Source organism: Equus caballus, chromosome 1 (assembly GCF_041296265.1).
Source record: "Equus caballus isolate H_3958 breed thoroughbred chromosome 1, TB-T2T, whole genome shotgun sequence".
Lineage (NCBI taxonomy): Eukaryota > Metazoa > Chordata > Mammalia > Perissodactyla > Equidae > Equus > Equus caballus.
The window spans coordinates 31,881,777-31,905,861 of record NC_091684.1 but is presented as its reverse complement, the minus strand read 5'-3'; the positions used below and the strand labels follow the sequence as shown (position 1 = coordinate 31,905,861).

Genomic DNA, 24,085 nt, shown 5'->3' with positions numbered 1-24,085 from the left:
AGTACTTTCAAAATTATGGAAATGTTGCAAGAAGGGTACAAAGATCCCCCATTACCGCTCTACCTGGCTCCCCATTTGTTGGCTCACTACCCCATTCGCTTCATTACCTTCTCTCTCTCTGTGTGTGTATCTACCCACCATCATTCTTCTTCTGAGCTATCTGAGAACAAGTTGCAGACATGATGCCTCATACCCCTAAATACTTCAGAACTTCCCCAAATCAAGGACACTCTCCCACGTGACAACCACAGATCCTCCAAATCAGGAAATGTAAGTGTTGCTACAGGACCATCCAATTCCCAGACCTTACTCAGAATGTGCCAACTCTCCCAACAGCGTTTCTTTTTCTTTTCTGTTCAAGACCCATCCGAAGTCACATGTTGCTTTTGGTTGTCATGTTCCTTTATTTCCTTTCAGTACAGAACAGCTCCTCAGTCTTTTCCCATGTTTCCTGACCTTGACAGTCTATAGAGAGTGACAGATCTTTTATGACAGGTCTCTCACTGTGTTTGGCTGCTGTTTCTTCATGCCTAGACGCAGGCCATGCATTTGGATAGAAAAACTACAGAAATGAGGCTGGACGCTTCTCAGAGCATCTCAGCGGGGCCTCACGAGGTTGACCCTTCACATCACTGAGATGGGTTCTCCATCATTTAGCTTGTCCGGGTGGTGTCTGCCAGGCTTCTCTGCTGTAAACTCACCACTTTCCCCTTTGTGGCTGACAAGTATTTTGTGGGTAGATATTTCAAGATTACACCAATATTTTGTTCCTCATCAAACCTCTACCCAGGTTTAGTGTCTGTTGATGCCTTTATCAACAGTCTCTATGGTGGTTGCCAAGTGGTGAGAATTGATTTCCAGCGTTCCTTCTCCATTTGTTTGTTACTTTATGGTAAAGAAGAGCTACCTCTTCTGATTTACTTATCCATGTCTCTAAGTATCTACCTACCTACCTACGCATCTAGTTACATCAGTATAGACAATAGATTGTGATCCATTAATATCATTATTTATTTTGGTGCTCAATTAACCCAGATTTGGCTAGTGAGCCCATTCAGGCTGGCTCCTGTGTCCTTTTGACAGGTCTACATCATTCTTTGACACAAAGAATGTCAAAGAATTTTCTGGCATGGCAAGATGTTCCTGCCTTGTCTTGTGCTTTCCCTGTCCCAGCTGTGGGTCAGCCGTTTCTTCACAGAGCTGTGGTTCCTTTCAGTGGAGGATGATATTTAGAAACCGAACACTGGGTGTTCTTTCCTCGTGGGGCGTGATTGTTTTCTAAATCCTCTTGGCAGATACAGCTAGGAATTATACGTGTGTATCTATGTGCACACACCTGCCCACAAACACACCCACCCACCCATCTATCCATCTATCTGTCTATCTATCATCCATCTGTCTATCTAATCACAAGCTTACATCAACACTTTAGCTACAGTCTATCTCCTCAGGATTCTTTCTCTCTTTCCCTGTTCCGTATTTGCAAACCCCTTCTCCAACAGTAAAAACTTGGCTCCAATTAGCCTCAACATACTTACTTCTTCGCTCATTCCCCCAGGCACCCATTCTCCTGACAACACATGCAGCCTCTGAGTTTCTGGTCCTGCCACCACCAGCTCAGACGATGGCATTTTCATTTTCCTGGGCCCTAGGCCATGTAACCACCTCCTTGGCCCTGCTGCCTCTCAGCCCATGGCCATACTGCTACCTCCAAGGGAAGAAAAGAGAGAGAAAGAGGGAGAAGAGGAGGAAGAGGAATGTGAGGACCTGATCATTTTCTTCAGGATCTTTCTGTCTTGCTTCCCTCTGTAGTTAACACAACCTGGGGCTACCTTCTTTGGGAATCACCCTCCCTCGCAGGCTGTGCTAGAGAGAGGGACCTATTTTTCTAACAGAGGCTTCCCATCCCTGCACTCTTCCAGGTGATTGGATGGGGGCGAGTCAAGGTGTTGTTTGGCCAAGATATGCTGAGATCCTTTCTATCCAGGACTTGAGCTGAAGTTGGCAGACATTCTAGGCAACAAACCTGGGGCTTGTGCTAAGTGACACGTAGAATATGGCCTGAGGCAACCACTTCACCCTGCATGCAGGTGGGTGGGCCAGCACAGGAGGCCAGTCTGCAGACAGAACTGAGGCATGGAGCACAGGAATGGGTCCAGCTTTTGTGGGGCCTGAAGCTTATACAACCTTACTACACATTCTTTGAGAATCATTTAAGAAACATTCTTTAGGAAAAAGAATATATATATATATATATATATATATATATATATATATGAATATATAAACCTGTGGGCTTTAGATGTCCCTCACTCTTTCCACAACTGTTTTATTTAAATTACCCTAAGTGGCTTTCTGCTTCTTGATCAAGAAGCCAGAACTCTGCGATTCAGACACTGACACTGAGCAATTTTTTCTCCTTTCAATTGTGAAGGCAAACTCAGTTCAACATTTTTGTCTCTGAAAAATCTTCCTCTTAACTAGACCACTGAATTGCCAGATAAGGTTTGAGAGTTTGCAGCAGTAAATAAAGAAGAATCAGAAGTTATGGTTTTGGCATTGCTATCCCAGATTTTTCGCCTGGTTCGCGAAGATGCCTTCTAAATCAAGCGTGCGAGTGTCCTTCAGGATTGCTGTTGATTCGAGATTGCTGGGGATGCTCTACATCCGGTTCCTAATAACTGCAGAGTTCATATCAGAAAAAGTTTGCAGACTCACTAGCAGAAGGTACTTTTGGAAGTGGAAATTAACCCATTTTGCAAGAGGGAGTGGGCCCCAGGTGATCGGAAATAAACTGCTGATTAGGGAGGCTACTCAGGGTGAGCCCACCTGCCAACAGGGGGCAGTGTAACAGAGAGGGTCCCTCCCGCTCCCCTCTTCCTCCATGGCCCCAGGACAATCTGAGAGCTGCAGATGATTTGGGGGACCTTTAGGAAGGATATTGCAGAGTTAACATTCCTGATGTCAAAACGAAGAAAAACTACCGTGTGCTAGAGTGGGAGGGAATTTTTCATCTAGTCAATTCCTTGCTCAAGTTCTAGCTAACACTCACCAACTAAGCAATTCACTTAACTTTCATAAACGTTGGTTACGTGAATATCGTGCAACGTGGGTGCAAATTTAGCACCTAAAATTCTTTGTAAATGGCAAAGTAAACAATAACTTAACCGTCGCTTGCAGTTGCTATTACGTGCCAGGCTCTGTTCTGAGCACTTCACTCACATTATTTTGTTTAATCCTTACAACAATCCGATGACTAACCATACGATATACAACAACTATTTTTGTTCTCATTTTACAGATGAGGAAAAATAAGGCACAGAGAGGGTAGATGATTTGCCCAAAGTCATTTTACTGGTGCGAGAAACCTGTGCAAAGAAGATTGAAGTGACTTGCTCAAGGTCACAGCAAGGTCTGGTGGAAGGATGCTTACTCAGTTCCAGAGGGAAATCAGCAGCAGATTTTTTTCCCACTAACAGGGGAAAGCTGAGACTTGGAGACTCATAAGATGTGGGACCAACAAGCCAGAGACCCAGTAAGAGAGAAAGACAAGCTTCTCACCCCTCCTGGGAGGGAGTGGGGTAGCGGGATGTGCAGAAGGGCTGAAGGGCTCTGAAATTCTGGCACTTGCTCCTCTGGTGAGGAGAGAAGCAGCTCTTCCATCCGTGGGGCTCAGAAGGTCAGCAACAGCCGCATTGCCCAAGGGCATAGCTGTCACCTCGGCTGCCCCAGAGGTGTGACCACCAGGGATTTTCACTGCAGAGTCCAAGTCACCAGCCGCCTTTGAAAGTCCAGAGCTAAGTCAAACAAACGCACTCGCCCGTCTCAAACACAGCAGTGACTCCTCCCTTCAAATCGCTATGTTGCAGTTAAATGGCATCGGCCAGCTTTTTACTTAAGACCTTTGACTAATTTGGGGGAAAATTAGGTGACCCACCAAAAAAGAGTGTTATTATAAAGAGATATTGCTTGTGTGTGGGGGGGGGTCGCTCAGGACCCTAAAAGGGTGATTTCTTGGGGACCCTTCTTCCTCAGTCACATGGCTGTTTAGGGGCAAAGCTAGGACTAAAGACGTCTTTGGACTTAAGAGCTTGGGCTGTGGAATCATTTTGACATGGGTCCACCCCAGCTCTGCCCTTTACTCCCTGAGGGAATGTGAGCAAACTTCTCAGTGTTTCTACCCGTCCCGTTCCTCCTGGGCGGTGAGGAGGATGAGGAGGAACAATTATTGTAGTTCTAATGCTCTTCCTATGGTTCGAGAGTGATACTGCCGAGCTCATTCTTTTGAGGTAATTTTTCTTCTCCAACTTTTTTGAAGTATAACTGACGGTAAACTGCACAGACTTAAAGTGAACAGTTTGATGCGTTTTGACGTATGCGTATGAAACCTGTGAAACCATCACCACAGTCAAAATAATGACCATACCCATCGCCCCCCAAAAGTTTCCTTGTGTCCTTTTATAATCCATCCCTCCCACTTCCTCCTCGTCCCCCAGCAAACACTGATCTGCTTTCTGTCACTATAGATTAGCTTGTATTTTCTAGAATTTTTATAAATGGAATCTGACCATATGCACTTGTTCTTTGTCTGGCTTCTTTTACTCAGCATAATTATTTTGAGACTCATCCATCCTATCTATTACTGACTTGTTGTTTTTGGTCTTATTCTCCTGCACATGGGGGAAAAAGTATTTCCAAGGGAGAGACACAGGTCAGTGGAGAGCTGCTTTGGGGCCTTGGCTGGGCTTTCCAGACACAGACTTTACAGCCACCTGCGCTTTCTAACACTTGCCTTTTGAGCACTCAGATACTGTCTGTGTCCCAGGAGCACGCAAGTACCGACGATTCAAAAGCTGCAGGACTGAAGTGTTCAAACTAGGCAACCCTTTCACATGACGCAGGCCTAGGCCCCATCCCCAGGGATTTGTAGGTCTGAGGTGTGACACGGTTGAAAACCACTGTCACTAATTTCCAAAAGTCACCCGGGCCAGGAATACTAAAGCAAAAGGAAGGGACTTCGGGCAGCACCCTGTGGTAAGAATCATATTTCATAGGAAAACGGGATACTCTGTGGTGTCTGAAATGCATTGTAAGACATCCATGAGTCATTATGAATGTGGTACCTATGGGTTTAATGACCACACATGAAAATAAGTCTGCTTCCTGGGTTTATTTCAGCTTTCTAAACACTTGTGACCTGAAAGCCACCGTGTGTCGTGCAGACCAGGAAATAAACAAGGGTGGTGCCCTCACCTGCCTGCATATGCGATTCCAGAAAACCACACTCAAGAGAGCACGGAAATCAATATCAGAAATGAGACACTCAGGTTACCGCAAAGAGCTATTTTTGCTTTTTCCAAATTGCTCTGTTTCTCTAAGCAGCTATTTTCACGGCCAATGCGGCCTCTTCCCTAGCTATGTATAGGGACGACTCAGCAATTTAAAAACAAGTGGGAAGAGAGAAGAAATCTGCAAATAGGCTCACACCCCGGGGATAAATCTGGGGCAATTCAAAGGTGGCGCGAGCTGGTTATTTTCCCAAATATCCGGCGTCTTCAAATTCCACCCTTGGGTTGGAAACCGGTAAGACATTAATACACATGCACGTCGGGGGTCACTTTCTAGTAAGTGCTCAGTGTTTAAAAATAGGGATTTGAAAGGAAAAATCTCCTCTGAGTCTAGCTGTGGTGGCCCCCTGTGCTCCGCTATCCAGGGACCATGTTTAGATGACAGGTGAGGGGAGGCATGGGTCTATTTTTAAAGTTCTCTGGTTTTCGGACTGTTGCCAGGGAGAAGGTGGACAAAAGAGGAGCACAGCAAAAGGAAGGTCACCTCAAACATTGGTTCAGTGAGTCACTCAACAATTATTTACTGGTTCTACCGCCCAAAAATATATTGGACCTGCCCACTTGGCTCCATCTCTTGTGCTGCCCTATTTGTCCAAGCAGCCATTATTTGTCACCTCAACTGAGTGGACTTCCTGTTTTCACTTCTGGCTCCTCCAGGAGTCCATTCTCCATCCTGCCAGAGAGAAGATTTTTAAAAGTGGAAATCAGACCGAATCACACCCTTGATTAATAGAAATGCATAATAAAAAGTCTGGAAGCATAGCTATCTAATTGTTACTAGTGGGTTCCCTGGGGAAGGGAGATGTGAATGTTTTTACTATGTGGTTTGAATTTTATACAGTGGGCTGTATTTCTTTCATAATTTTAAAATGATCTCAAATGTTTAATTTGGTCCTTAAGCTCCAGGTGCTCTTAATCTTGCACTAGACTCCCAGACACTGAAAATTCTAGGAATTATGCTTGTTCGTCATGGCCTCACTACGGTCACAGAGCGGAAGTGACTGGGAAACGCGCATAAGAGAGAGCATGCTAGCAGGCAGAGCTGCCCGGAGTTCGGCTGGGCAGCCAGCACAGGTAGTGACGGCCAGTGCAGAGGTTCCTGCCGAGGCTGGGTGCTCTCTGCTGGAAGTGGTGTCAGGGACTTAAGTGTCACACGTCCTCAGGGTCCCTGCCATGCTGTGACTCCAAATGATGCCCCAGAAGGTACATTATTCAGCCTGACTAAGGCGACATTCTCTAGGGAGCCTAGTCATTGTCTACTTCCCTTCATTTCTACCTCCAGTTTCTACCAATCAGACAAATAGATTCCTGGAAGCCTTGACTTAATCTCTTAGTTTCATGTGCAAAGATGTGGATGATGATCCTTCTGCGAGAAAAAAAGAACACATGAGAGGCACATGGAACCAAATTGGGTACTAAAAGTGAAAGGGAAAGAGGAGTCCTGGAAGGGTGGCTAAGGAGAAGCAAACAGCCGCAGCCTTCCCAGCCAAGCTTCACCTCCAACCCTGGAAGCCACTTCCCCTGTGACTCCACTCCAAGGTGTGCCTGGGGCTGCCCCCCAGAGACCGGCTTTCTGATCACCCGGCTTGTTCCCTCAGGCACAGCACCATTTCTTGATGTAGCTCGTCGTTTGGCTTCTGGAACAGAAGTCCTACTGCTGTCCAAAATGAAGACATACCCTTCAAGATGTCATCATTCTTATTCTGGAATAAATAGAGATATTATTCTGATTGGACAAGCACTTTACGGAGCCTACCTTGTTCCTTGTAGTTTCTCAGACGTCTACAAATTGGTTGAACTATGTTTTTATTTTTTCTACCACCCCAAGGTCATACCATTTTTCTTTTTAATATCCAGACCATGCCTTGCACAGAGTAAGTGCTCAATAAATATTTGTTGAATTGATTTTCCTGTTGGGAGATGTGGCGGAAAGACCCTCTTGCTCCATCCGCGTAATTCTTCTGTGTGGCTGTCGTGGAATTCCTGGGGTACTGGTCACATTGTCTCACCCGGGGTACATCTTAGGGTCTGAGCTGAGTGTTGCCTGAATCAACAAAAACAAATGCAACCCCTGAGTACAGACTGTGGTGGGGAAGGGATCCCAGAGTTAGCAAAATGAGAATAATTCCAGTCCCTGGGATGGGAGACGAACGTGAGCCACAGGCCGGAGTCAAGGTATGAAGTTGAGAGCTTATGCGACGAGGAGCAGAGGAAGAAATGGAGAACAAAGTGGGGTGGTGTGACGGGTTCAGGGGCCAGATAAGGAACAAGGCTGGCCAAGCCAGACATCTTGGGTTTGTGTCCTGGTTCTGTGATGCTTGTCACTTTGGACAACTCATTTAATTCCACCCACTGAGCCACACAGGTCACCATGGGTGAAATGAGGCGGCACCCAGTCATTGTGAGGACTGAATGAGGGAGCTAATACGTGTGAAAACACTGTCAGCCGTGAAGCGTGATGAAAAGAGAAGGCGAACTATCAAGACTTGAGAACATGTAGTGTCTTTGAAGAATTCTTTACAAGTATTTTCATTCCTCCGTCAGTCTTATTCACAGGAACCCAATGTCTCTGAGCCTGGAGGGGTCTTGGAGTTCATTTGACCCATTCGTGTCACATTCTAGACTAGGAAATAGGCTCAGAGATTCAGTCACACGTGGCTAATTAAAAAACAAATCAAATGCCATCAAAATGATCAAAGATTATCTGAATTGGACTCTTCCAATTTACATTTTTACTTTGTTCTTTACGCCCCTCGTTTCCATTTTACTTTCATCCCAGATGTCATTTTAAGGACAACTCATGCCGCTCACTATAGAAAATGGGACCTAACTATTGAGTGCGTGGCAGAGCATCTCACCCAGGGGCCCCCACGCCCTACCGCAGCTCGGACCCCTTGAAAGTCTGGGCTATGGCCAGGCTCCTTGGGGAAGGACGACCTGTGGGGTCAGGATCCGACTGGTCAAGGCAGGAGAGAGGACCATGAGAAGCCTCTGCTCCCTCGTGTCCTGCAGCATCGTTGTGCTTTCTCTCGCCCGGGTTAAATGTCCTTCCATTCTCTTTGGTTTCTTGTGTAGAGACTGCCTGCACCCCCTCGCCCCCCTCCCCATTTTGGCTGATGTCTTTGACAGAGCTTTGCACTGTCTCAAGGGCAAATCCACCTGACGCCCCTCCTGGGCCCTGGTCTCGCTAACTGAACAGTACCTGCAAACACGAGGGGCTGGTAGGCGTCCGTGTGCTTCTGTATCAAAGAGATTTACACAGCACAACGATTAAAGAACCAATCAAAAGAATGAATAAAACATGTCTGTGCAGGCTTTTTAAGAAAAAGACTAATTATGAGAAACCCCAAGAAAGATGGGTGTATTCTGTGTCAGGTCGTCCCTTCTCGAGAGAACAGAAGGAGGGAGGAAGGGCTGAGAGTCTAGCTAAGGCACTGTGCTCAGCGGGGGAGCCGGAAGCAGTTTTTGCTGCCTCATTTCTCAGACTTCAGCCCCGTTGTTCCCCTGCAGCTGTGCACCGTGACCCGCCTGAGGGAGGCTCCCCGCCTGGCCCCAAGTCCTGGCTATTGAGCGAGCGGCCGCTTGACCTCCACAGATGGCTCACCCTGCACTTCCTGACTCGGAGACCAGCCTCCCGGCTCTGCGGTGATGTCTCTTGATCCTGGCAAGCCTCTTCCTGGCTGCCCACATCAAGGTCCTCCTTACAAAGGCTGATCCTGACAGTGAGAGGCAAGATACATTTTCCAAACCACCAAAGGCATCACATAAATATGTGAAGGCATACATTTATCAAAAACTGGCATACAATACTCCTAATGACTGAAGCAGAGCTGGCTTGGGAAACAAGAATAAGCCATCAGCAGACCTGCTAATTTGTGGCAGCCAGACGCTGTGACGAGAGAGCCGGTTTCGGAGGGCTGTGAGGTCTCACATGCTCCTGGCTGTGTGGCAGCTAAAATAAGTCTCGGTTTCCTCACTTGCAAAATGGGCTCAGTAATCAAAATAATGCCCATCCTATTTACTTCACAAGGTTCTTGTGAGGATCAAAGAGGGTAAAGCTCTATGAAACCTATAAAAAATATATATGTGTACAAGACGATTTAGTTCCGTAATTAGTAAGTGCCTTGCTCAGAATAAGCTCTCACTAGATTTTCCAAGTGTAGTTTGATGGTGAAAGAAAAAGTCATCCTTTTGTGGTGTTTCCTACCTGACATTCTTATTTGTTCGCCTGCTTCTCACCTGTCCCCCCAGTGACCTATGGGCTCCGGGAGTTCTGACGTCTAACTCAGAGCTGTAGTGCTGGTGCCTTGGGCGGTCCTGGCGCATAGATATTGCTCGTTAAATTTTGAGTGAATGAATGGCACCTTTCTGGCTCAGAAGGAAGCAAGGCGGGGAACAGTTAAAATGGGCTTCATTCTGGTGAAGGCATGCTTATTTGGCTAGAACTTGCTGCTGGTGTAGAAATACAGTATATTTTAGAAAGTGACCAGGTCACCTTTGAGATGGAAGTATGGACGGCAACCCTGAGCATGAAGAACAGGTGAGGGAGCTGTGACTTTCGAGTGGAGAGAGAAGATTTGTTCTAGATGTCTTCTAAAGGGCTGACTCAGTTCGTGTTGCCCTGGAAGTTGGAACCAGAACCTGCAGAGAGATGCAGCTTGCTTCAGTTAAGATATTTGAAAATGGGTTGGCTCAGGAGGTGGTGAGTTTCTTGTCAGGGGAGGTATTCAAGAAGAGGCTGGATGCATCTGTGGCACTAAGCGGGATGAGTTACTATGATACTAGAAGAGATACAAGATGGCCTCCAGGGTCCCATTTAATCCTGCCTGTAGGACTCTGGAGGCAAAGTTCAAAACAAATAAATAATAGAAAAAAGGGGAAGAAAGGGGAGGGGGGTGGGGAAAGAAGAGGAAGAAACCTCTGTCATTTTGCTTCCCTTGAGGATCCTTCCCGGAGCCTCAGACACCTCCCACCCCCATCTCAGCACCATCTGTGGCTCACGTGCTCCTTCTCCCACCAGACCTACACCTCTCGCGGGGACACAGGGCCTGGGTCAGGCCTTCAACTCCAGTTCACCCTGAACCTCAGTCACCCCTCCCGTCAGACCTTCCTGGGGCAGCTCTCCACCTGTCCTCCTTTAGTATAAGCAAGACAACTGTTCGCTTCATGCTGAACTGGATAATACGGGCTTTTCATGCACAACCTCAACATGCTCATGTCAAGTGGGAATGGGCAGCCCTCTGTTGTGCACTGCGTGTTTGTGTTCCCTTCCAATTCGTATGTTGAAGGCCTAACCCCCAGCATGGCTGTATTGGGAGTGGGGCCTCTGAGGAAGTGATGGAGGTTAAGCCAGGTTGTAGGATGGGGACCTGCTCCGATAGGATTAGTGCCCTTATAAGACTCACCAGCGCTCGTCCTCTCTCTCTCTCCACCATGTGAGGACACAGCAAGAAGGTAGTCAACTGCAAGGCAGGAAGAGGGCCCCACCAGAAACCGAATTGCACCTGGATCTTGCACTTCCCACCTTCCAGAACTGTGAGAAAATAAACTTCTGTTGTGTAAGCAACTCCCCCGTCCCCGCCGTCTACGATATTTTGTTATCGCAGACCGAGCAGATGAACGCACCCTCTGCAAGGTAAGGTAACTGCAAGGAGGTGGCCTGATTGGAACCTCCGTCGGCCACTGACCACTGAGGGGCCTCGGGCATGTTATCTCTCCTCTCTGAGCCTCAGTGTAGTCACCGGGAAAATGTGGATCACAAGACCTACTGTAGAGGACTGTCGTGAGGATTAAGCGAGAAGTCTCATGTGGGGTATCCTGGACACAGTAAAACTTTAACCTGGGCAATGTTAGGTGTAAAGGAAGATACCCTCATCTTGAGATAAGAACATCTCTCGGTATGATCACTTGGAAGGGAAAAACAACCGTCATGACATAGACCACCTGTCCCCATCAAGGCTGCCTCCTCTGGACAACGACCATGAAGTGTCCACTTGTTTATCAACAGAAGCGTGTTCATCATCGACCAACACCAGCCTTTCCTAGGCTGCCAGCATTCACATGCAAGAACTCCTTCACGTGCTTTTCTCCGTAGCATTTCGGGATCACAGCTAAGTGAATCAATCAGTCTGCTGGAACCTCTAAGTTCCGCTGCCCTCCTGAGACCTGCAGACAGAGGCAGCAATTCCATGTGCAAAATTTCCCAGTAACGATCATGGCCCTGGGCCCATAATTCACACCCTGAGGCCACCCCCTGTAGGACGGCTGGAGGTACCCCACAGAGCGGCCCACCTCCCTGCTTGTCCCACGAGCGGCGGCAGCTTGTTAGACCAAATCAGAGGCCGGGAGAGATTTATAGCTTATCTCCCAACACCCGGAACAGCAATGTCAATTCCAGACAAACAGCAGGAGAGGGCACTTGGTGCCAAATTACAGGCGTCGCTTCTGAAGAGCAGCTGCCCCGAGCATTTGCCTTGAACGCTTCTCAGCGGGCTGTCTCTTCAGAGTGCGCACATCTGGACTCGCAACTAAGAGCAAGAACTATCCATTTTTCTTGCTGTTGAAGTATGGCTCCCCAGGGACCCAGCAGGTCTGGCCAACACAGACACTTCCCGCATCCTGACCTCCAACAAGCCCACATTCTCCAGGATAACAGAGGGAAAGCTTCCAAGTCTGCAAGTTGCTGTCAGCTAAGAATTCGGGCATCCTTGCTTCATGCTGAGAGGAGGCTCTTAAACATGTCACTGCCTGGGCTGAGCTTAGTGGAGAAGGAAGTAGCAAATGTGATTAACATGTAACTATAAAACGCTGCAGCCATAAAAAAGAAGGGAAAGAAGTTACACGTAAGTAATGGCTGCGTGAATGGCCCCGTCGAGCCACTTCCCAAGACGCCATCTCACAAGACAGCAGTCGTCTTGCTTGCCAAGTGGAAACCACTTTAAGGCAGCTCCAAATTAGTGGCATTCTGCCAGCAGCCACACTACCTGACTGCACAGAGATTCTGACCACAGTCAGCTTGCTGGACTCTCACACTGCCCTGCCTTTGACTGTAAAAAATATGATGCATACTGCGGGAAAAGTGATGGGGCTTGGTTGGTTTTCAGCTGCATTGTCATGATCAGGTGCGATCTGTTACAACTCACTTGTTTCAAAGGTAAAGAAATCATGTTGTGAAGGAAAAAGAAAGACAACACTTTTTTTCGATTTCTCCATAATAGACATCATCATTTCACTTGTATTTTGAAGTGATTTCCTGAGTGAGAGAAAGAAATTGTTAAAGGAGAAACAAAGACCACAACAGTGATCAACTAAGTGAGAGAGAATCTGCTTGCCTTATGGGAGAACTCGCACAAGCGAAGAAATTCACAAAGTGGCTCTAGGATGGCAAATAGTCTGGGGATATTATGTTCTAGAAAAGGGAGTTCATTGTGGTTATGCTAATTAAGAATTGAAGCTTCCAGCCTGGGTAGGGCGGAACGAATCCTGCAGTCCGTATGTGTGAATCCATATCCATAGCATGAATCCATGAGTGCATACTATGAATCCATGAGTCCATATGTATGAATCCATAAGTCCACATGTATGAATCCATGAGTCCACACTATGAAATATATGATGACTCCTTAAGTCCATACACGATGAGTTAAAACAAGTCTCACTTTTCACTCTTCAGAAGAGTCTTCTTTTAGGCCCAGCATGAAGAGATTGTCCACAGATCATGGTCCTTTATCAGTTTTGCCTGGTTAGAACAAGTAGGGGTGAAACTCAGCATCCAGTTTTTTTTTTTTTTTCCTAGGAAGATTAGCCCTGAGCTAACTGCTACCAATCCTCCTCTTTTTGCTGAGGAAGCCTGGCCCTGAGCTAACATCCGTGCCCATCTTCCTCTACTTTATATGTGGGACGCCTACCACAGCATGGCTTGAAGAGTGGTGCCACGTCTGTACCCGGGATCCAAACTGGGGAACCCCGGGCCACTGAAGCGGAACATGCACACTTAAACGCTGTGCCACTGGTCCGGCCCCGTCAGGATCCAGTTTTGATCTTCAAGGCAAATGATAATGCCATGGAACATCCTTCGTTGACAGAACGGAGTACTTGAGGTGGGTGTTGAGGCAAGAACCCCAAGAGTCTGCTCTGAGCAGCGTCACTGCTGAGGTGACAGGAAGAGATCGAGATTTGCAGGACTCTGTAAATTTGTATGCATGGCCCCTGCCTGTGCACACATTCCAGGCGCTTCAGCTCTTCCATCGCTCACCCAGATAGTTTTAACGATGCCCTTCCAACCCTAATGACTTAGGCTTGCCCTTCCCTGCTATTCTAGGGAAAATGTTCTTCTTGCTCAATTTTGTTTTCTTACAAATTCCTTCTTTTGTTTAGCATTGATATTCCAGACTTCTCCTTAGATTATGTTGTTCTCCTATTTTCTGCCACAAACCGTTTTCCACACTAAAGATTTGTTAATGTGAACCAGAAGAACTTCCAGGTTCTGGTGGTGAAATCAGACAAGGCAGATGCAAGAATGATGTTCCCCTCTGTCCCTGTGTTCAAAGCGTCCAGCCCAGCTTGACACCCAACAGGCTTGTACTAAAAGGGGCCCCCTGCCCCCTGCCCTGATGCAGTAAAGCCTGGTTAGCTATATGATGGATATGTGAAGACTTCAGCTTGAGTCCTCTCTCTGTTGCTTACAAGCTGTGAGACCCTTCGTAAGAAATGCGACCATGGGGAGCCTCAGTCTTCTGACGTGTTAAATGGGGATAATTATAGACCGTTTCTGGTGGGGTGTTACAGGAAGCAGAGGAGCTCATGCTTAGCATAGTACATGGAATGTCTTCAGGACCCAGTGAAAAGGGAAGCTATATTCTTCACAGCGATGGGAGAGCTCTGTATCTTGATTGTGGTGGTGGTTACGTGAGGCTACACATGTGAGAAAATGGCATAGACCTACAGACCCATTGGCCCAGGGTCAATTTCTGGGTTTTGATATTGCACTAAAGTTGCGTAACCACTGGGGGAAACTGGGTGAAGTTTTGTACTATCTTTTGAAATGAAGATCTATAAAAAGAAGCTTTATACATCTTTGTACTATTGTTGCAATTTCCAGTGAATCTATAATTATTTGAAGATAAAAAACATCAGACCAGAAAGGTTAAAAAAGGGGGTGGGGTGGGAATAGCTATGAATGGAGTTATTACGTTTGGAGATTTAATTTTCTTGACTGCCCCACTTTATGGCTCCATAATCCTGGTTGCTGACTCTGCTGCCCTTTCTCGTCTGCTCATCATCACCGCGGCCCTTGGTTTAAGGACTTCACTGACTCTCACACAGTTTTCCCTTCATCCTGGCTCTTCCGGAGACTATCTTGGAGCAACACTCCCATAGGCTACTCGCCCCTAGCCCATGCATCATTCCCCCAGGCAGCTCCCCACCCTTGCCCTGCCCACACAAGACACACTCCATGCGTTCTGACTTCTCAGGCAAGGTCCAGGACAAGGGGGAGGGGTGTTCTGGGAGAATGCCACTCCAGGGAGGACTATCTCACTGAGTGAGCAGGGCTCTCCCCAGGTGCCACAGGCTTGTGGTGTGGGTGGCAAGGGTAGATATTAGGTATTGCTATACACTGAATGTTTGTGCACCCCCAAAATTCATATGTTGAAACCAAATCCCCATCGTGACAGTATTTGAAGGTGGGGCCTGTGAGAGGTGATTAGGTCATGAGGGCAGAGCCTCATGAATGGGATTGGTGCCCTTATAGGAGGAACCCCAGAGAGCTCCCTCACCCCTTCTGCCATGTGAGTACACAGTGAGAAGACGGATCTATGAACCGGGAGGAGGGCTCTCAACAGACCCTGAATCTGCCGGCACCTTGATCTTGGACTCTTCAGCCTCCAGAACTGTGAAAGATAAAGCTTTGTTGTTTCAGCCATCCAGTCCATGCTATTTTGTTGTAGCAGCTCAAGCAGACTAAGAGGTGCTCTCATTGGTGGCCACAGGCTGTGGATTATGAGGATGGCCCAAACTCGTGAGTATGAGCCCAGACGGAAGCCCCCTCTCTGAACGATGTGGGAGGCCACGCCATGGAATTCTGTCCCAGTGAAGAAGAGAGACCGTGCCACGTCTGTCCCAACCAAGAGGGAAAGCATCAAGTACGAAGAATTTAAAATGCTGACAAGTTCCTCAGTGACATGTGACAAGAAGTAGGACTAGAGTCCAGAGCACGTAGACAGTGAGAAGTACACAAGCTCAGGAGGGTGGGGGCAGACAGGCAGGGGCAAGGTCATTGAGGACGCTCATGTGCACGTCAGACCATGGATGAGACCTCCATGTGAACCTGGTACAAATGTTTTAAAATATTCAGAAAGGAATAGGTAGACGTTCTCTGTGGCAGCCTGTAAAACAGAGGGGCCGACGCGGGCTGTGGAGGAGACACCGCTGGATTTCGATGAGGTTGGAGGGATGTGGAGAGTTGCCAGACAAGGCCCGACCGGAGAGGGAACTTGGGTGGTGGGCAAGCACGTGAAGGGGCTCTGGCCTCCATTTTCCCCTCTTGTTTGTCTCCACAAAGCAGAGAAGACCTGGAGCCCAGGAACGCAGGACAAAGAAGGGCAGATACAACGCCGCTTTTACAGGAGAAACAAACAAGCGGCCCAGATGCTACCCTTCCAAGGGTGCTGGGCATGTGCAGAAACAGGCACATGATGGGAGGGTGGGCATGGAACAATATTTTTGGAATTCAGTTTGACGAATCCACACACGTCCATAACAAGGTCCTCAGGGTCCTGTAAGAGTGTGTCTTACTTCCTGGTCTTTTGCTGGTGACAATTAATGAAGTGACAGGGACAAGCACTTCCAAATTGCACGCCCCACAATGCCTCTCACTGGCAGTGCAACCTCGGCTAGTCTTCGAACTTCAGTTTCCCCTGCTGTGAAACAGGCACAGGGTTGCTGAGAGGATTACCCGGGGCAGTGAACAGCCTTTGAAAGTTGTAGCACACCTCTAAATGTTAGCTAATGTTGCTCTGACAACATGTGAAAAAGCCAAGGTTTTGGAGTCGGGTACATTTTCCTGGGAGAAGGAAAGGGTAAAGAGGCCAGGAAGGTGGGTTACGCTCCAGACGCCAGGAACTGCTGTAAAGGAGTTAAAATTGCAACAAAAGACAAACCTGTGAAAATACACACAGGATGAGCTCTGGACAGAATGGGTTCAGGAGACTCAGGAAGTGCCCACGAAAGTCTTTAAGGAGCAAGGAAGAAAAAGTGACGAGTGTACACGACAGGCTCCGGAGATCTGCGATTAGAGAAGAGATGGAAGAATGAATAGCGAGGATTAAGGTTCTGCAGACGGCAAAGGAGGAGGCAAGAACTCCAGCTCTGCCCGTGAGTGCGTCCTTCATCACGCTGTGGGAGGAGGCGAAGGGTGGCCTTGAACTTTGAGGGACAAACCGGGGCAAGTCAAAACCAAATCGCTAATGGGATAATGAGAAGATAAGAAGAGCAATTTCCAGATCTGCCAGAGAATGTGGGTGTGGGTAAGACTGGAACACGATTTGGGGTCCCCTCTAAGATGCTGCTGACAGAAGGGGAAATGGGGGATTTCAGAAGGAGAAACCCTGCCCAGGGATGCAGAAGCCCTGGAGGGGAAGGGCCACTTCTGGAACAGACACGTTTCTTAAAGAACTTCCTCCCAGCAATCGTTGCCTCATTGTCTAGAGAGGAAGAGAACTGGAGGAAGAGCAAACACTCGCCAAGCCTACAGGGGTAGACGTGACCCCACACTTGCTTCCAAGGTCAGCATCCCTGGATGCTCTCCTTACAGCCCAGAAATCCAGTTCTCTGTCTGGACCATACTATTTGCAAGAATTTTAATTTAATACCACGGCTGGTGATTGAGCAGCATTACTCTTAGTGGTGAGCGCAGATGGAGTGATTCAAGGCCCAAGCATCTTCCCTGACGCAGAGTCTCATTGCCTGAAAGGAAAAAATGACACGTGGAAAAGGATGGTTGGGACAGGCCCTGGCCTTCTAAGCGAGTCAGACCTGCCTTCTGACGCTGGTGTCACTACCTGCTAACCACCAAGTCTCCTTGGAAAGAGACTTAACTAGTCAGTTTACTTGCTGAGTCTCAGTTCTCTCAACTGTAAAATGGGAATGACGTTCCCTCCCTCAGAGGGTCATAATGAGATCCCCTGAGATGACGGGGGCAGCGCTGGGGGCCACACCCCACTACTGCGCTCAGGGAGCGCCTGATGTCAGCGCGTTAAGGGAAACTGAAGGGCTCTCTGGGCAGACAGAATCTTAGTTCGCAGCTGCCCAGACTGCTCCCGACATGGTCATTTAGATGTCGATGCAAGCTCAGAAAAATCGCCTGATTCTCATTTGTCCCTCTCCTTTCTTTTCAAGCCCAGGAGTGTCTTTTAAAAAACACGAAAGGCTAAACTCTTTAGAAGAAATACCAGGTGCCAGGCAAATGCCATGGTAAGTGGGTAGGGGTCTTTGTCCCCCGGATTCACCTTCCGGCCTTGTCGTGGGCCCTGTAGGTTCCTGGCCGAGCCCTGCGTTGGCTCCTCTGGGGCCTGGCGGCTTCTCTCCTGGTTTCAGCCGCTCCCTCTGGCCTAGACTTAGTGTTCGCCCATCTCTTCTGGTTAGGGTTCCCCGTCTGAACCCTTCTCCAGCGTCCTGCTTTTGCAGTCCCAGAAGCCTTGGGCCTCAGGCTGTCTCCTGAATGTGCAAAGTCCTCACCTTGGCCTAGTAGATTGCACTAATTTACCCCAAGGGGTGAAAGAGGCTTAACTCAGGAATTTATTTGCAGCCCAGAAGGACAGAAGGTGTGAGGGATGGAGGGTCGCGGGTGGGATGCAGTGGCGGATGTGCTGTCGTCAGGTGTGCAGCCTGCACACACCTTTAGGAGCAGTGTGATTGCCCCTTGCCCAAGGAGGAGCCCCTCCACACCCCACGGACACTTTCTCCCCAGGCTGTCAGGGGAGAGAAGGAAGCACCAGACGTGAGACTCAAATGGGCCCCCAGTCTTTGGCGGCCTTCACCTTTTAGCTGAGATCAAGGGCAGAGTCCCTGTGGGCTGAGGTGGTGCCAGCCACTGGACCTGGCTGAGCCCCCCTCTTCCACCCCTGCCACCCCGGGACGCGGACTCCTTACCGGACAAATGTGACCAAGGCCTGCTAGCAGCGAGCTCGGTGTTTTATTCCCCTGCTCTGACATGTAGTATTTGAGCTGCAAGATCCCATTAGCTCTCCCCTGACCCTGGGGCTTTAAATTTTCCATTGAATTCATTTCAACCAACATTTATTAGCTGTGTGCAAAGCTCTGGGCTCAGCTGAGAAAAAGAAAAGGGTGAATTGGCCCTGGGGAGCTCGTGGTGCGACAGGAACAGACCTGTGAGCCCAGGCTTCTGGCGCAGGGCAGGACACGGGCCTGGTGAATGGGCGGCTCACTGGAGGGTAGGGCGGGGTCGGGGGAGAATCCGTTCCACGGTGTCAAGGGCTGGGGCGGTGGGTGTGCTGCTGGTTAGGAAGAACTACAGAGAGGAGTGGAGACGTGATGTGGGCCTCCTAGGAAAGGGTCATCAGACGGACAGGCCTCATGAGCAGAGGCATGGCGGAGCAGGTGTGAGCAGAGCCCGTGGCAGGTGGTGGAGAGAAGCTGGAGAGGCAGTTGGGGCCACATCACAAGGGCCTTGGTTAATGCTTGAACCTGAAGGCCAGAAGTGTAAGGGGCATCAGGAGTCTGTGATCTCCCAAATTGTGTGGAAATATCTGAGTGTACTTCATTTTTTAAGAGGAGACTCTGTCTGTTTCATCGGAGTCTCAACGAGATCCATTACTGTTGATATAGACCATGGGGGACCCATCAGAACAGTTTTTGTTCATTAAAATAAATTATTTATTACAAAATATTCCAAACATACCAAAAGTAGGGGGAACAATGTAATGGACTCAATGTCCCACCTTTGACAATGACCAACTCATGGCCAGTCTTGTTTCAGGTGTACCTCCACTTTGTTCCACCTTCCTGGATTAATTTGATGGTAAATCCAGACACCATGTTGTTTTGATTGTAAATATTCAGTATGTGTCTCTAGAAGAGAAGGACTCTTTTTTTTTTTTTTGATGAGGAAGACTGGCCCTGAGCTAACATCTGTTGCCAATCCCCCTCTTTTTGCTTGAGGAACATTGTTGCTGTGCTAACATCTGTGCCAATCTTCCTCTATTCTGTATGTGAGATGCAACCACAGCACGACTTGATGAGCAGTGTGTAGGTCCGTGCTGGGATCTGAACCCATGAACCCTGGGCCGCCAAAGCGGAGTGTGCAAACTGAACCACTATGCCAGTGGGCTGGCCCCAGGACTCTTTTTTAAAAAAACCATAAGCACTGTACTCCTAAGCTAACTAAAATGTTTAACAATATTTCTTAATCTCATCAAATATCCAGTCATATGTTCACGTTTCCCTAATTTTTTTTCCAACAGTTTGTTTATTTGATTCAGGATGGATATAAAGGTTGTAAATTGCTTTTTAAGGTCTGTTTTAATTCCTAGGCTCCCCTTTCATCTCTCTCTTTTTTTCTCCTTGCAATTTTTTGTTGAAGAAACTTGGTCATTTGTTCTGGGGAGTTTTCCACAGTCTGGATTTTTCGGGCTGCGTGCCCACGGTGTCATTTAACACGTGTCTCTATCTGTGTTTCCTGTAAACTGGGAGTTAGAGCGAGAGATGTCATCAGATTCAGATTTGATTCTTTTTTTTCCCCCAAGACTACTTCAGGAGGTTCATCATGCCCGGTCGTCTCCCTTCCTGCCATCAGTGCAGTTTTAAGCTGGGAAGAGAAGTGCTGGGCATTTCGGGAATGTCTCTGCGGAGTGGAGCCTGGGCAGAGGTGGGAGACGGGGAGGCAGGAGGCCGTCAGGCAGCTCCTCAGGGGTCAGAGCACGCTGCTGCCGTCCAGCCTCGCAGCTCACTCTTGGGAACAAGGGAGGCCTTTGTGTTTGCATCTGAAAAAGGCCCCCTGGAGCGGCAGGCGGCCCTCGTCCCTCAGAAGCTGTAGGCTTGCTTTTTGACCTGGAGGAACTTGAGAGTCACCTAAGGGCCGTGAAGCAACCAAACACAGCAGAGTGAGTGAGCCACTTTGGGGGTAGGTTTGCTTTTTCTGCGTCCCCGGAAGCTTTGCCAGTGAACTAGATTTCCAGTGCGTGGCCCCTCCCTAAAACGTGAAATCCCCAGCGGTTAGGAAGTGGGATGGAAACGACTGGAGCACAAGGAGAACCTCTGCCTGTGTGTTTAAAGGAGAAAAACAGCAGCTGTTTTTTAATGGCAAGTCTTAAACAGTGAAAAAGCCCCAGATTGCAATATCTCATCCTCCCTAAAAGGTACAGGGAACTTAATGTTTGAAAATGGCTTTAAATTTCTTTGGGGGCCAAAAATATTCCTGTTGTCTCTATGCTCATCCGTTAGTCTCTAACTCTCCTTGACATGCAGGAGAGAGAGAGAGGGGCACGTCACCCCTCCTTTTGGAATGGGCACATGTAAAAGCATCCAGCAATGTACTTTTTGAATGTGTAACTAGGCTTATTTTCTGATAGTCTTGAGTCATAAAATTAGACATTAATTTTAGAAAGCAATTTGATTCCAAGATGTAATAAAATCATATTGGGTGCTGTGGAACATTTTAAAGTGTGCTTTTAAAGGAAAATAATATACTTTGGATAACTATTAAGGAGCTCAGCTATTCAAAATAGATTATAAAATGCAAATAAAAATGGACTTGGGGTATATTTTGAATTTTGGTACAATCCCTTAGAAAGCTGCTGTAGCAACGAGAATGGCAGCTGAACCCAGCAGACCCCAGGGGGCCCACCAACAACCCGGCACCCACTTCCCAAACCCTGCATCTTGATCGTGTGCAAACTCATGCTGGTGGCTCCTCGGTGTCCACTTCTGAGTGTTTTGAGGAGGCTGATTTTAAGAATAACCAGGTTGATGTGGCATAGAGAGAGCAGAGAAGCAGGCGAGGCCCAGCCCCAATGAGCACGTCCGGGAGATTTTGGACAGGGGTTGGGGAGGAGAAAGGAAGGACTCTGCAGTCCCATGAACCAAGATTCTAGAACTTGACTACGGCTTCTTGGCTGGGTGACCTTGGACACATCATTTAACCTCTCCTTTGGTTCCTTTATCAATAAATGGGTATAAAATTCCCTTGTTTCTAATCCCCAATAAGTGGGGATTAGAAATAATGAGTAATGAGAATTAATGAGTTCCTGTGTGCCAGGAACAAAGTAGTTGCTTAAGAAATGGTAGATCTTATTATTACCAGGACTGAAAAGAAAGTCGATCAATAGTAGAGGAATAAATTAGCTGCCACTTATTGATGAGGGAATATTTCATAATCTTGTTTTGTTATTCAGTAAAGGTAATATCAAGGAATTTCCCTGATTTACAAATATGGAAAGACTGTGGTATGGGAACCAGGTTCCATGATGATGCCCAGTGATTCTCCTGGTCTCCATGACCAGAGGCGATGTGTAGTCCTTTCCACACTGTAACAGTATTGCCCTGTGCGGCCAACAGAATATGGCAGAAATAACGGTAAATCACATGAGGTTAGGTCATAAAATACATTGTGTGCAGATGCAAAAGAATGAAGTTGGATCCCTATCTCACACCATATGCAAGAATTAACTCAAAATGGATCGAAGACCTGACTGTGAGATCTGAAACTATATACAAAACTCTTAGAAGCAAACAGGGAAAATGCTTATGACCTTGGATTAGGAAATGGTTTCTTAGATATGATACCAAAAGCACAAAGAACAGACGGGAAAAACAAAGTGAGTATAACCAAAATTTTAAAATTTTTGCTTTAAGACAAAAGTCTTGAGAAAAGAAAACCCATAGAATGGAAGAAACTTTTTGCAAATTATGTCTGATAAGGGTCTTGTATGTAGAATATATAAAGAACTCCGACAACTTAATAATATAAACAAATAACCCAACCAAAAAATGGACAAAGGAACTGAATAGACATTTCTCCAAATAAGATATACACATGGCCAATAAAGGCATGAAAAGATGCTTGACCTCCATGGCCATTGGGGAATGCAAATCCAAGCCACAACAAGACATCACATCACACCCACTAGGATGGCTATAATAAACAAGAGAGAATAACAAGTGTTGGCATGGATGTGGAGAAATTGGAACCTTTATACACTGCTGGTGGGAATGTAAAATGGTGCCATCACTTCGAGAAACAGTCTGGCAGTTTTTCAAAATATTAAACATTGAGTTACCATATGAACAAGCAATTCCACTCCTAGGTATTTACTCCAGAGAAATAAAAACATATGTCCACACAAAAATTTGTACATGAATGTTTATAGCAGCATTATTCCTAAAAGCTGAAAAGCAGAAACAACCCAATGCCTATCAATTGATGAATGTAAATAAAATGTGGTGTATCCACACGATGGAATATTATTCGGCAATAAAACAAAAGGAAGTACTCATATATGCTACCAGAACGATGATCTTCGAAAATATTACGCTAAGTGAAAGAAGCCAGTCACAAAAGACCACATATCATATGATCGCACTTATATGAAATGCCCAGAATAGGGAAATCCGTAAAGACAGAAAGTAGATTACCAGTTGTCTCTTGCTGAGAGGCTTAGGGAGAAATGCGGAGTGACTGCTAACGGTTATGGGGTTTCTTTTTGGGGTGATGAAAATGTTCTAAAAATTGATTGTGGTGATGGTTGCACAACCTTGTGACTATATTAAAAATATTCACATAGCATACACCCAAATACTTACCAGCCAGCTTAAAAAATAGAATAGTCCCGGGAACCTAGATTCTCTCGTGTGTCCTCCCCGGTGGGGTTCCCCTCGCTTCTCCCAAAGGTAATTCTGAACTTTATGTTAATCATTCCATTACTTTTCTTTCCACCTGTTGTTTTCTAGGTTTTTCAGTTGTTTGTTTGTTAGCCCGTTGTGGCCAGCCTGTTTGCAGTTGGCAATGGCATGTGAATTACATCTCAACAAAGCGGTTATTAAAAAACAGAAGATACTGCAGTGCACAACAGATCCTCATCACCTGATCTGAGCTACAGATAATGGTAAATGTTAACATCTAGTTTGTCAATATTACTACATGCGACTTTTTGAAAATATTAAATAAAAGACAACGAGGAATCTGAAAAAATTTTTTAAAGACGTGGCTTTTACCTTGCTTTCTCTCTCGGATTACTTGCTCTGGGGGAAGCAAGCTGCCGTGTCAAAAGGAGAAGCCCACATGGTGACGAACAGAGGCCTCCAGCCAACAGCCAGCAAGGAGCTCAAGCCTTCTGCTGGCAGCCACGTGAGCGAGCCTGGAAGCGGAGCATCCAGCCCCAGGCCAGCCTTTGGATGACTGCAGCCTGGCGGACAGCTGGACTGCAGCCTCAGGACAGATCCTGAGCCTGATCCACCACCTAAGCCACTTCTGAATTCCTGACTCACAGAACTGGCAAGATAATAAATGCTTCTTGTTTTAAGTCACTAAGTTTTGGAGTAATTTGTAACACAGTAAGAGAGAATTAATACGTGTGGGTTGAGTGGGGCTTTGCATAATAATCCCCAGTACCTCATGGGAATAAATTAGGTCAATGGGGATGGCCAGGCACCTCCTAGAGAGCTGGGAAGTGGTCCCTAAAGTAGCAGCACTCTGTGCTTTCCTAAGGGGATTGGAAGTGTAG

The 24,085-nt window shown here is 47.1% G+C and overlaps 1 protein-coding gene across 2 annotated transcripts in view; it reads left to right on the top strand.

Moving 5' to 3' along the window:
• The window catches only part of R3HCC1L (R3H domain and coiled-coil containing 1 like), a 204,127-nt gene extending 180,243 nt beyond the window's left edge, over positions 1-23,884 (top strand). For both annotated transcript variants that reach the window (XR_011436696.1, XR_011436702.1), the window contains exons 9-10: positions 3,302-3,535; positions 23,313-23,884. The gene's annotated coding sequence lies outside the window, so the exon portion shown is untranslated. The remainder of the gene's footprint in view (positions 1-3,301; positions 3,536-23,312) is intronic.
• Positions 23,885-24,085: the final 201 nt, after the last annotated feature.